Source organism: Rhagoletis zephyria, unplaced genomic scaffold (assembly GCF_001687245.7).
Source record: "Rhagoletis zephyria isolate East Lansing unplaced genomic scaffold, Rhagoletis_zephyria_1.1 Rzeph_scaffold_00103, whole genome shotgun sequence".
NCBI classification, from domain to species: Eukaryota; Metazoa; Arthropoda; class Insecta; order Diptera; family Tephritidae; genus Rhagoletis; species Rhagoletis zephyria.
Genome location: NW_016157187.1, coordinates 161323 through 175807, shown reverse-complemented (window position 1 = coordinate 175807; position 14485 = coordinate 161323). Strand labels below are relative to the sequence as shown.

At 33.9% G+C, this 14485-nt stretch overlaps 1 protein-coding gene and 1 non-coding gene across 2 annotated transcripts in view; one reads left to right on the top strand and one right to left on the bottom strand.

The window, feature by feature from the left end:
- The window catches only part of Pde8 (phosphodiesterase 8), a 280798-nt gene that overhangs the window by 226329 nt on the left and 39984 nt on the right, over positions 1-14485 (bottom strand). The window lies entirely within an intron of this gene.
- Positions 9739-9811, top strand: TRNAR-UCG (transfer RNA arginine (anticodon UCG)). The gene has a single exon. It is a non-coding gene; the product is annotated as a tRNA-Arg (tRNA).

The window sequence follows — 14485 nt, the reverse complement described above, 5'->3', positions numbered from 1 at the left end:
TGAAATTTACCGTTATATGAAAAGCGGCCGTAATTTTAGTCCGATTTCAATAATTTCAAACGTTTTGCTTTTATGTGGCAAGCACAACAAAAATACCGAGTTTGGTACAAATTGATAGAACGGTTACCGATATACATATATGTGGTCATAAGTGGGCGGTGCCACGCCCATTTTCCAAAATTTAACCATAAACGTATTTCTTGGTAAAGAATTGTTGCGAGCATCAATTTTGAATAAGTTAGCTTTAATATTTACTGATTTATCGAAGATTTTGTATTTCTCTAAATTACCGTTATATGGGATGTGGGCGTGGTTATTGTCCGATTTTTTAAATTTTCGGCCATTTAGTATGCTGTATGAAGGCCAAGAACATGTGCCAAGTTTGGAAGAAATTGGTGCAGCGGTTACCAAGATATATGTACACATGTAACCATAAGTGGGCGTGGCTACGCCCATTTTCCAAAAATTTATAATATTCTTATTTTTCGTCTGAAAATTATTGTAAATATCAATTTTGAGATGAATTATTTCAGTAGTTACTAAAATATCGCAGTTTTCGTATTTCTGGAAATTACCGTTATATGGGAAGTGGGCGTGGTTACAGTCCGATTTCGCCCATTTTCAATACCACCCTACATACCAAATTTTGTTGAGATATCTCAATTTTTGCTCGAGTTATCGACGGACAGACGGACGGACAGACAGACATGGCTTAATCGATTTCTCTATTCATTCTGAGCATTTATGTATACATTTGTCTATATCTATCTCGATTCGTTTTGGCTGTTACAAACAACCGTTATGTGAACAAAATTAATATACCCTTGTGCACAAGTGCGCTCGGGTATAAAAATAGCGGAAAAATTAATTAGGGGAAATATTTGGGAGGCAACACTGATCTTTTGACACCCCATTTTTGAAAATAAAACGACCGGGGCAGGTCTGATAACATTGATTATTAAGTCGATGTTCAGACACGAAAACTTTTGCTGCGGAAACTCGAAGCTTGTGGGGGACAGGGCGACGAGGAAAGGGGACGGGTACCGCGAGTCGCCCGTACTCGGGAAACACGCTTTGTGCTCTCGTTCGTCTTAGTAATCAGCGGCTAAAAACGGCTAAAATGTTTTAGTGAAAATTCACATGCCTTATTTAAATAAATCGCAAGAAACGAAAGACTAGTTAACACCATTAATTTATATCGAGTGTATATTCCTCATCATCAAATGAATCACTATTGTATATATCACCTGAATTCATTAATTTTAAGAGATCGTCATCTACAGAAAAATTATGGCAGCATTTTTCTTCACGTTTTAAACCGCATCTTATATATAAAATAGCGTTTAACGTTTTAACGCACATTGGATTTCTTTGCTTAGTTTTTATTATATTCATTGAACTAAATATTCGCTCTACTTCTGCATTACTTATAGGCAAAACAAGAAAACTAAAAACTAGGTTGCAAAGGTCAGCAAAAGGGTTTTCTTCTAGGGCATTTCGAAATTGATAAACTGCGGCCCAAAATTTTACAGTTGAGTCTAAATTACTCCAGGTATGTAACGTTAACCGTTGCCATTGCATCTCTATGGATGTTATTTCGTCGGCATTATATTTGTGTTTTTGTTGCTGTAGTTGAACAAATACTTTTGGTTTAATTACTCTTAATGCATTTCCAACCGAAAAAAGTAATTTTTTTTTAGTGTGGCAATATTTGTAGGGAGGCGTTGGCGTAATTCCTTTATTAAAGTGATAATAAAATAGCGACCATTTTCTCGAATTATTTTCTCGGCTTCGTGGTCAAAAGCGTTTGTGCTTACTTTTGTTTTTAAATACTCTTCAAAACTGTGATAAAACTGAGGAAATGGAGCAAGGTATGGTTCCAATGGGGAGCATATAGGATCAAATGTGTCCGCGATAATCACCACTAGGGAGCATAGATGCGAAAGTAAAACATTGAGTTCATTAAAAATCTTCATTGGGTCTGCTTTATTGCTTTCGAACAACTTGTTTACTTTTTGCACCTGAAAATTAGGCAAATAGTAAAATCGGCTAAAAACGGCTAACTTTTTTTTACAAACCGGCTAATAAATCGGCTGCCGGCTAGATCGAATTTTCCCCGGCTAGTTGCTATCAAAACCGGCTAAATCTAGCCGTCAAACGGGTAAAATGGAAACGCTGTTAGTAATTCAAGTTGGCGATTCACAGCTGACAACAATTGCGTACAAAAGAGTTTCTNTCTAATTGTGACAGCGCGAATTTCACTGTGGTGAGTTCGCCGTTCGCCGGCATTGTATTTCAGCTATAATTCAAGTTGGCGATTCACAGCTGACAACAACAATTGCGTACAAAAGAGTTTCTGTGTGTGAATGCAAAGGGCAACACCAAAAGAGAAATCGCCGATAATAAGAAACTCGAGTTTCCGTGTTTGAACGCAGACTAAATAATTTAACCGCCTATCTTCTTCCGCTTTTTCGTTTAGAATTTGTTTCGTCGGTGTTTACATTTATAGCCCGAACACAATGAAAACGACGAGCTACGGACCACAGCTGTCAAATTATTTTAACACGTATTCTTATGTAGATAATTATTTTGGCGACGACCGAGCTACGCGACGACTGTGGTTGTGGCCAGCTTAGATCTATTTCTATTTTTCCAGCGACAGATAAGGTTCTTCCTCTTCTTTTATGTCAAACTCATACAAATTCATGATGTCGCTGGCGCGTTCATAAAATTCATGTAGCCATCGACAAAGCGTTTAGATAATAAAGATAACAAATTGGAAGCTGTAGCCCGTAGCTCGTCGTTTTCAATGTGTTCAGAACTTCACTCTCAACCCACTTCAAAATCTTGAACACCCCCAAAAATTTTGTGAATAAAAAAAACACGAAAAATCACGCAGGATATCAAAATGGCCAGAAAAGTGACAGAAATATTCTGGAAAAATTACGCAAGGTCAAAAAACTTCAATAATGAAGTATTTAAAAAAATATACCTCCAAAAAATTAACCAGAGAGAATATCGAAAAGTCTTGCAAAAATCCTGAACAGAGCCGGAAATATTTTGAAAAAATCACGAACAATTCAATTTTATTATCGATGCTTTCACTTAAATTGTTGCTTTAAAAATTAGAAGCAAAAAAATAATCACACTTAGAACACAAAAAGCCATATTGTATTTGTTTCAAACACATACATATGATTTGGCGCTAAACCATCTCATTTTCTACTTTAACCCTTCCGCGACATCATTGGCACAACAGTACCAATTCCGATTTTGTAAACAACAATGTAATAGTAATAGTCTTCAGAGTTGAAACAAATGAACTAATGGATTTTTTTTATTGTGGGAATCGCAAATCCTGGCGTTGCAGACATTTCTTTAATTTTTTTTTGTGTTTAAAAAATTTGTATGGTATATGGGAGGGTTTGAAGTATTACTTTTGAGAACAAGATAGTGAAAATTTAAACTTAAAGTTTTGGCGGTGACTCAAAAAGTGAGTCTTTTATAATGGGACACAACCTTCATCATCATCTGAGGCTGCTCATCTTTTTGCTGCAAAGTTATTTGAATATGTAATAAAATTGAAGCTATATATTAATTTGTTCTGCACTTTGCAGGTGCTTTTTCATACATACATACATATATCCGCTTAATGAAAACGAAACAACAATCATATACTACAATTGCGTCAGATGGCAAATACGACGAATACAAACGAATAATAGCAAACATCCTAGCACGCTCAGTTACAGCAGAACATATAAAGATGTCTTCAAATGTTCAGTTTGATTCAAGTCTGTTACAATAGTTCAAACTAATTTATTTTTAAGTTTGTTTAAACTGCTCAAATGCCAAATAGCTAATATGGAAAAATCGAAAATGACTCTGTTTGAACGCCATGTTACTTAGTGCCGATGTACTATGTATGTACATGTGTACATTTACAACCAAGGACGCTTTTAATGTACACTTTTATAGCAATTGCCAACCTTTGTTATTCTAAAAAATCAGCTTTTGAGAATAGCAGGAAGCAATTTTCTGCTATCCAAACTCAATTTCCTATCATAAAAATAAATGACAATATTTCAAGCTTGCGTATATTAAAATATGCTTAATGTGTATACAAAATGCAACAACAATTTCAAATTCAATTTATGAGTTTATATGTAAAGTTACTAAACAACCGATAAACTTTGACAAAGCGACAATTGCTGATGAAAAGCAATAACACCAACGATAGAAGCAGAAGCACCAACAGACTGTTGACTGTTGGCAATTGCTTGGGTCTTTGCTAACAAATTCTTACCTTCGTACTTGAAAGTACAAGCAGAGGTGCGGCTGTAATGCTGATAAAATATGTATGTATGTATGTACATACATAGATGGGCCATACGTTTAGCAGCAATAATTGACAGCAGAGGAGCTGTCAAGTACGTACCTGTGGTTGGATGGCGCACTCGCCCACACCTTGAGGCCGTAATAATCGCCAGAAGCACGCGGACGTGCCCAGCAAGCGACTGTTATGCCCTTTAAAACCGTCAAAGCGATATCGCCCGCTAACTGTCCCTTGAGTGAATTAAGGAGAGGCTTGACCAATATTTCGCCGACAGAGTTTAGCGAGGCCAAAAGTGACAAAAGAATTAAAGCAAGACCAAAAAAGGTGTAAGATTATACATAAATACTTTTCGCATGGGGCAACGTGTGCGTGTGGCACCAGCGAGCAATAAAGATGTGAGGATATAGAAAATATCAAAAATGTTGTGAAAACATGGCTTTTACATACATACATATGTACATAAATTGTAGCATTGAAACATTAATGCACTAACTGGCGTTTTTCATTTCTTAAATAGAAAGCGAAAATTTTCTCAATTAAATAAAATGCTCCAATGGGCTTTAAAAAAAAGTCTTAAAGAGAACAAATTTTTTAAGTATTAATTTAGAGTGTTTCTTTGAGAAACCAATCAAAATGTTGAGGAAAATATGTATATTTTTTTGAAAATTGTTAGTTAAGAGTGTTTGTAAAAATACCAGTAAATGCATTTAGCGGAGTTGATTGGGAGATAAGCAAAGTCAACGGAAATAAACCAGCAGCAACGGCAATATGTATAGCGGAACAACAATAAATAATAATAATAATAATAGATTGGCGCTTACACATATGTTAGTGTTTGGCCAACAATAAAGCAGACGCACTAACAAAGCAACGATCCAATGGGAAATATACAATGGGTTGATAAAGAACCAATTGGCGCGGAATGAAACAAAAATTTTAATGAAAAGTAAATCAAGTAAAAGTTGTTAACGAGCACGAAAAAGGGAGAAGCGAAAACAAATCTAATGGAATGGAACGAGATGGGATTAAATGAAACAAGATGGAATGAAATTATATGAGTTGAAATGGAGTGGCATGAAACAAAATAAAATGAAGTGAAACGAAACGTTACAAAATGGGTTGGAATCAGTGTTGCCGTTTTAGCCCTTTGGTGGCTAGATTTAGCTACCACATACCTTTTTGGCCACATAAATTTAAAATTGCCCCTAGCCCTTTTTTTTAGCCCTTTGGAGGATTTATTCATACTTGGCCTGAAAAAGTTGTATATGCTTAATTTGATCTCATTTTTTTCATTTATGTAAAAGATGAATTTTTAAACTAAGAAAGACTGATATATATCGTTACCTTAATAAAGAAAGACCCTAACTGATATTGTCACTGAAATATAAAAAGACGTAACTAAGTAAAAATCCAAAATTCCCTTTTTGATTATTTATGATGCATTTCATCGAATTATAAGTCCCCACATCATTTTAAGCAATAAAAAATTTTAGTCAGTTACGGCTTTTTTATGTTTCAGTGACTATATGAATTATTTTTATACATACATACTGTAAAAGTGTTAGGGCTGTTAATTTATCTATTAACGATTTAACTATAGTTTAAAATAGATAAGTTTACTGCCCTTAATATGCTTAATTTGTTAAATGGCTCATCAAGTCGATTGACCGTGTATGTTCTTGTGGTGTGATTGTACCAGCTGCTGGTGCGACTTCAAAAACTATTTGAAAATTTTATTATTGTACCGCGTGCTGGTGTCGTAGGTGGTGAAATTAGCTCAATTTTCTAAATAAAAAGTATTTTGGCGGAAATTTCTTGCACTATGTGAGTCAAAGCCGTGTTTGTGGAAGATTAAGTTCACGATATTGCAGTTGTGAATTAAAAAAAAAAAACAATGTTTAACAAAATGGTAGACAAATTATGAAATTTCGGCTCTAATCATTTCGATCTTTCCTCGCCCTCATTTGTAAAGAAATAAATATTGTACCAGCATGCTGGTGAGTTGTATGCTTCGAGCCTGATGGTACAATCACTTGATGGAGCCAGCAAGCTGGTGTCGTATATTTCCCCTTTTATACAAAAAGTTTTTTGGTTGGATAAAATATTAGCTTTTTTTCCAGATTTCATTGTTTTTCTATACCATTACTTATTGAAAATGTTTGCGTGTATACTTATAAATATAAGCATATGTAAGTAGAAAATTTTAGCTACCTTTTTTAGCCACAACGACTTTTTTTAGCTCTTTTTTAGCCCTTTTTTTAAGGAATTTGGCTATCACTAAAAATGATTCACGGCAACACTGGTTGGAATGTAGCGAAATGGAATGAAATAAAATGAAGTGGGATAAGATGAACTTAGATGGAGTTAAATGGAATAAAATAAAATCACACAAAATATATAATATAAAATAAATTTTTAATATACTGGACTAAAAAGTAGAAAATGAGATTTCTCGGTCCCATAGAGTTTGTTTTGATAACTTTTGATTTTAAAATTTTAGCAAAAGTCATTACAAACAAATTATGGGATTGAAATTGAAAAGCGACCAGCGCATGCAATACAAACCATTAGATTTAATTGACAATAGTCAACCTACATAACATATATCTAAAATTTCTACAGAGAAAGTACAAATTTGAGATCGATTTTAAGCGGTCGTTATTCATATATCCACATAGGTACATACATATATTACCCTTCATATCAATTCAGATCTATTACATGCGCCCCACGCTTTTCGTTTTCAATCTCATAAATTGTTTATATTGACTTACTAAAATTTCAAACTCAAAAGTTATCAAAACAAATTCCATGTGACTGAGAAATATTATTTTCTACTTCTTAGTCCATATATAAAGGCGTGGTATATTAAAAAGTTTTTTTTTATATTGTTTATTTATACTTCAATGAAATAGTTGTGCCAAAATTTTATATTCGATGATAAAATCTTTCGACTAAGCTCTTTGTATTGCACGTTACATTATTAAGAACTAATTCGCTTAGATTTATAGAATAGTATCTTTTATCTTAAATATCCACTAAATATATCATAAAGTATACTTATACATATGTACATACGTATGTATGTATGTATACGTATGTAAGTGTATAGAAATTCTAGTTCGCTCATGGTCCATGGATTCATGGACTATACTTATACTTCTCCGCACTGAAAGGCCAAACCAGCCAGTAAAAATACCAGCTCATAAACTAGTAACTATGTGCTAAGGCGACGGTCTACCATTTCCACGATTTCGAGCAACTTATGCGATCAGCGGTATCTGTCTTCGAATTGTCAAAACCAAATTAAAATGCAGTTAATCACTCTTGCCAACTTGGTGCCTTTCTCCCTGCCCTGGTAATCGACATTTAGTCTTTTATTTTGGGCTGAGTTTGTTACATTTTTGACAACTATCAAAAAGTAGAGGCATCTTCTAACAGTAAAACAATAGACAACTAACCTTTTAAAGAAAGAATAATCGAAATCGGGTGAAATTTGAAGAGTTGGCAGCTTTTTTTACCCCATATGCTGGTAGATAATACGCTCAAATAAGATGCATTAAAAAGGGAAATCAAATTTCATTATGTTTCAAGTGTCAAGCGATCAGAAAAGTTCTTTATGTTCCTTTAGTTTTCGAGATCATAGAAGACATTTAAACAGTCAGGAAAAATGTATAACTTTTCTAAAATCTTAGCCAAACGGCAAAGCTGAACACAGCTGAAAATTTGAACGAAAATATTTGAATTTATAGAAAAGAGAATAAATTTTACAACAATGCAGATAATTTCTTTCGGCTTTGGCGTCGAGTGAAGACTACAGATTCTGGTACTGGGATTTAAGGTTCGAGTCCGTGTGGAGGTGATTAAAGTTAACGTAAGTCAATTGTTCCAATTTAAATACAAATTAAAAATTTTAAAATTCATTTCATTTAGAATTTCATGAAATAATTTTTTTTTTTTAAACAATATACATAATTTAAAACTTACAACAAAAGGCATAAAGCAAAAATACATATATGTATAAAAAAATACATAAAACAAAAATTTATTTCTCTGTTCTCTGAGATCGAACACTCGAATGGTTCTAGTTCATAGCTAGTAGTTTTTCCTGCAGGGAACAAACATACATATGTACATATGTATGTATGTACTTACATATTGTTTATGTCACCGCACAAACCCGATCTTAGGTCAAACTAGTTTTGCCTAGGCTAAACTAGATCAGGAGCAACAGTATTTTTGCGCAGAAGACCTTTCCGCGTAGGCCTACTTCGGCAGCTCTTAAAAAAAATAACCCTCATCAGTCCAACTGTAGGTACGCAGTCTACAATATTGTTGCACCCAACTTGTTTCCGCATTGGACGGATATATTGAATCTAGGTAGACCTATAGTTAAGCCTAGGAAAATCTAGTTTCTCCTAAGATCGGGTTTGGCCGGTAAGATATATGTACACCCATATTTGTATGCTCCAACTATTAATAAAAGTTACTTAACCCGAAAGTGTACTAAGAGATTTATATCTGAATATATTTACACCAGTATTATGTAACGGGTGATTTTTTTGAGGTTAGGATTTTCATGCATTAGTATTTGACAGATCACGTGGGATTTCAGACATGGTGTCAAAGAGAAAGATGCTCAGTATGCTTTGACATTTCATCATGAATAGACTTACTAACGAGCAACGCTTGCAAATCATTGAATTTTATTACCAAAATCAGTGTTCGGTTCGCTTTACGTCCGATTTATGGTCTACATAATCGACCAAGTGAGCAAACAATTAATGCGATTGTGACCAAGTTTCGCACTCAGTTTACTTTATTGGACATTAAACCAACCACACGAATGCGTACAGTGCGTACAGAAGAGAATATTGCGTCTGTTTCTGAGAGTGTTGCTGAAGACCGTGAAATGTCGATTCGTCGCCGTTCGCAGCAATTGGGTTTGCGAAACACATTTCGAACCGAACACTGATTTTGGTAATAAAATTCAATGATTTGCAAGCGTTGCTCGTTAGTAAGTCTATTCATGATGAAATGTCAAAGCATACTGAGCATCTTTCTCTTTGACACCATGTCTGAAATCCCACGTGATCTGTCAAATACTAATGCATGAAAATCCTAACCTCAAAAAAATCACCCGTTATGTATGTACATATGTGCATACTATAAGAAAATGTCTACATACATACATATATATGTATGTCCATGTGCACATACATATGTCCAAACCCCACATACATATTCCTTAAATATTTATGCAAACAAAAATGTTCGCTAACAACAATTTTCATCATTCTTTCATGACTGCTAATCTACCTTAAAAATTTCGAATATGTGCTTGTTGTTGTACAAAAGAGTGCGCTCACTTAAATGTAGCAATACTCAAGCGGCAATTCGCAGGCCGTGTGGCCTAATGGATAAGGCGTCGGACTTCGGATCCGAAGATTGCAGGTTCGAGTCCTGTCACGGTCGAAAAAACAGGATCATTTTTTTTGTAATTATTATTATTTTTTTATTTTACATAAAAAACGTATCACAACCAAAATCCAGTTACACAAAAGCGATTCAAGTGAAAAGTTATTATTTTTATTTGAATTTAATATGAAAACTGACATAAGGGGACAAATAATAGGAGTGTACTCGTACGCCCAACTATCTTAAGTTTTAGAAAACTTTTACTGGTTTTGCGTTCTCGTATCCAAAAAACTTGCAAAGTAGTGGAAATTGAGAGAGCAAAATGTGAAAGAGAGCTGCAAATTACTGCTGGAAAAATTTTTCCCAGCTAAAACTTGCAAGTAAGAAAATCAGCTGATCACAAACACATGTTTGTAAATAAACAAAAGAAAATATGGCATTTTTGAGTTATTTATTGCAAGTTTTATTATCAATGCTAGTATACAACGAAAAAGTGAGTAAATTTAATAAGCACAACGTTTGTTGAGTTTATTTTTCGTTAATTTGCTATTAATCTCCAGTTTGTTTACTTTAGTGTGTGCTGATTATGGTTGCCGTATGACATTTTTCGTTTGTACCATACTTTTCCTTTAAATATACCTACAAAAATAGATTTAAATGTAGCATGCTGAAATGCTTTTTTTGCTGAAGTTTTCAGTTTTGGTAGGTTGATTGTTGAAATGAAAATTTTATAATTTTAAAGCTACATCTATTACATTTTTTTGAATCAATATGGGTGTTTGGAGGAGATACTCTTGCTTTTGAATGCGTCACCATGTGATATCACAAATAATTATGAGAAAAATAACTTATTAAAAAAAAATGTACCAAACAGAAATTAAATTGCCAAATTAATCACCAGTGGCAACTGTGCAAGTGATCAGCTGTTTCGAAGGTTGCAAGTTTTTGCAAATTTCGCGTTCTCGTACTTCTGTTGATATTTCGTATCTTTGAGAGCGAATACTGCTAAATTCTCAGAACTTTTGCTGCTGGAGAATTTTGTCCTCTCAATACGAGTACACACCTAATTTTACACTTTAATTGCTGGTGAAACCAGTAAGATTTTTTTGCATGTTAATTGATTTTTTATAACATTCGATATTTTTTTAAATTTAACATTTTTTTAAATTTTTATTCCTTATTGTTTTACTGAAGCATATTCTCAAGCATTTCCATGTTCAGTGTTTATTTAGGGTTCATCCACTTTCTTCGCAATGAATACTTAAATAAGGAAAAAACAAATCTTTCCGAATTTGTAAAATGAAAATGATCTTTCATAAAAAGCCGCATTATCACAACATCGCGGCAGACTGTGTGAATTAGTGATGTGCCGAGTCGGCTATTTTTGGTACTCGAGTATTTTGGTACTCATTAAAAAAAGAATCGAGTCAGGATTCGAGTCAGATACTCGGATCAAGTATTCGAGTTCAGAGCTCGGTATTTGAACACGTTATAGATACGACTGCTGAATATGCACCCAACCGACTTTTTAATTAACATGATATTATTATTAACTCCAAGATAGTATATCCGATTTATGTAGATCCAAACATAGAAATCTAATTCTTACATACTTACAAATAATAATTAAAATTAAATAAATATAGGGTTCAATAACAGTTGCTTTATTTATCATAGTAGAACTAGAACTTAGTAGTCTGTCATAAAAAACATATCCAAAGTAAATAATGAGTTAAAACATATAAATCTTCAGTACCTTAAAAGTTCAACTAGTACTTCAATTATAATGACAATATTCCATGAGATCTAGATTCATAAACAATAATATTACTCCTTTGGAATTTAAAATTCCTTTCATCTTTGGCAATTAATACCTATAACGATATTAAAATTAATTTAGTTGTGTGGTGTATTTGGTAAATATATATATTTTTTTTTAACGCTAAACCGCCATTTATATATCAAAAATACCTGATTCGGTGTTTGATAATTATAAGTACTCGAGACCCGTACTCGAGTCTGTGTATGCGAATACTATAATTTGCTTACTCGAGTACGTGAGTACTTCTAAAATACTCGAGTCAGAACTTGAGTCGACTCGACTCGGCACATCACTAGTGTGAATGACTCAGCCATGAGTAATGGCAGCCCATTTGGCATTACATGCTTCCTGCAAAGCTGTTGGCCACAATTGTAATCACTCACAAATAACCAACAAAAACCACTATGCAATGAATGCCCAAATTTGTGAATAACGTTAAGACAAACAGTGGCGGCAATGGTGGTTTTTAGCAGTGAAAAGGCTCAATTTAAGCCCAAAAAATTCATTTATTCCTCTGGTTCTTTTATTTTTCCTATATCAACAGACAAACCTTTTGCAATCGTTCGTTTGTACGCGGTTTGTGTGTAGATACATATGTACATATATACATTTATACATTTATAGCTCTTCTCACTCGTTCTCTAGCAATATGTATACTTGTTCATTGAATTCTGTGCACGTTTGTCAAATAAAAATTTGTTTTCGTTAAATTCATGGACAGACCGGCGTTTACCGTCACTAGTTTATTGACCAGATTTAATACATAAATATATCTATACATACATACATACATATAAACATTAGGGTGGGTCAATTTGTATTGGAAATTTTTTCGCCTATGCGGATAGAGTATAGGAGTATTCTACGATAAATTTTAAGGAAATTTGCCGAAGGAACCATTGATCAAAATCTCCATCGAGCTTGCCAAATTGCAAGAATAAGTATTTTCTCCTTAGCAACGTTTTATTTTGCTGTAGTGTATAAAAATCTGCTACAAAGGGTTTCTTGGTAAGAGGAATACATTCCTTGACTTATCTTTTTCTGAAAACATCCGTCAGGAGGTCGCAACAATTCAATTATACCAACAATTTCAAACATTTCTCAGAAAGCTCACCCTCGAATAGCTGCAATCACAACTGACGGCCAAAGCGTTCGCCCCTCCCCCTCTCACACCTGCTCTAAGAGTGCGACATACCCGAACCACATTTATCGCTCATTAACCACCGCCGCCGAAGAAGTAGTCGGATCTCCGCGAGCCCGAAAGAACAACTAGTACGATGAGGAGTGTCAAGAAGCTGCAGAGAAAAAGAATGCCACCCAAAGGGCCACGCTGCGATCGGGCGCAACACGAGCCATGTAGGATCGTTATAGGGAACTGAGAAGGGAAGCGAAACGCATTTGCCGCAATAAGAAGAGACGTGAGTGGGAATAGCCGACCGAAAAATGCTCAAAAATTTGATCTGAGAGTTAGGCGACTTACGGCAGATTTCAAGACCGGGATAAACTGATGGTTACAGCGGCAATAAAGATGAAGAAGTAGAAGATATTTGTTTCTTGAAAAAGATTACAGCATAAAGCTTAGAATCCAGCTTTCAAGAAAAATCACAAGAAATATTTTTCATTATTTCTGTTGCTTGAAAAAGCATTTTGCTTTTGCTATAAATTTTCTGGAAATAACAAATATAAGAGCATTTTTCCTTGAGAGCTGGAAAATGATTTAAGAAATTTTGATGAAGAAAAGTTCTTTTGCATTTCTTGTGCGTCATTTGATATGAATTTCTCGTTTTTCTTGAGAGCTGGAAACACCCCTTAGGCAAATTATTTTTTCAAGCAACATTACGAATATTATTTCTTATGATTTTCCATTTCAATTGAATTTTAGTTGCATGAAAAAAATATTTGAAGGAAAAGTAAAATATACTTTTTTTTTATTAAAAGCTAAGAAACTCTGATAACTTGTTACTCTTGCTCCCACTGAAAGGGGTTTTAAAAAAGAGATGTCCAGAAATTCTTCATACCAAAAATCCGCTTATAGTAGTAAGGACGTTCCATGAAAAAACTGAACCTAAATGAAGAAATTATTTTTTGTTTTTTGTATAAAACTAACAAAAAGTGTGGATAAGGCACATATCTTGAATCAACGAAAAACAAAAACAAATTAAAGCTTTAAATGCATTTTTATTTCATTTTTTACGTTTGGAAATCAAGTTCTTAGTAATTTTTTTGAGTGCTTTCAAATAATTTGCGATTCATAATTCAAGTATTTGGTAAGAAAAATATGTAGTAGAATTCATCTGCTTTTAATAAATTTGCGTTATAAATTAAATTGTGTGAGCGCTTTATCTATGTTATGAGTTATTATTAAGCAGTATTGGCCCGTGACAAAAAAGGCTAAAAGTTGTTATATTCAATTACAGAAGTTGAGGTTGTATTTCGTGTTTGTTACATAATTTTAGAAATTCATTGCAAATGTTTACTACTATTTCATTTTCTTTTCCACAGTTAGATAAGAATAATTCAACAGTGAAGTATCGGGTGAAGCAGTTCGCAGAGATGGGTTAACAATGCTGATTAGCTTTATTTGTTTGTTGAGGTGGACGCAGGGGCGGAACGGTCAGCTGATTAAGTTAACCCTCATCGGTCCCCCAAAAAATTTTTCGAATTGGTACTTTTGTATACACTCGTATACAAACAGATCTGACACTTCTAATCAGATTTTTAAGAAAAATTCCGAGTAAATATGCAGTTATATAGCCCATTCAATTTTAGAAAATTGCGTTGCTTTTTATAAATTTTTTTTTTAGCGGATGGTGTTGCTCATTTTCTCCATACAAAAAATTATTGTCAAACACACTTTGTATGGAAGAACCTGCGTGAACAAAATGCATACTTGGAATTTTTCTTAAAAA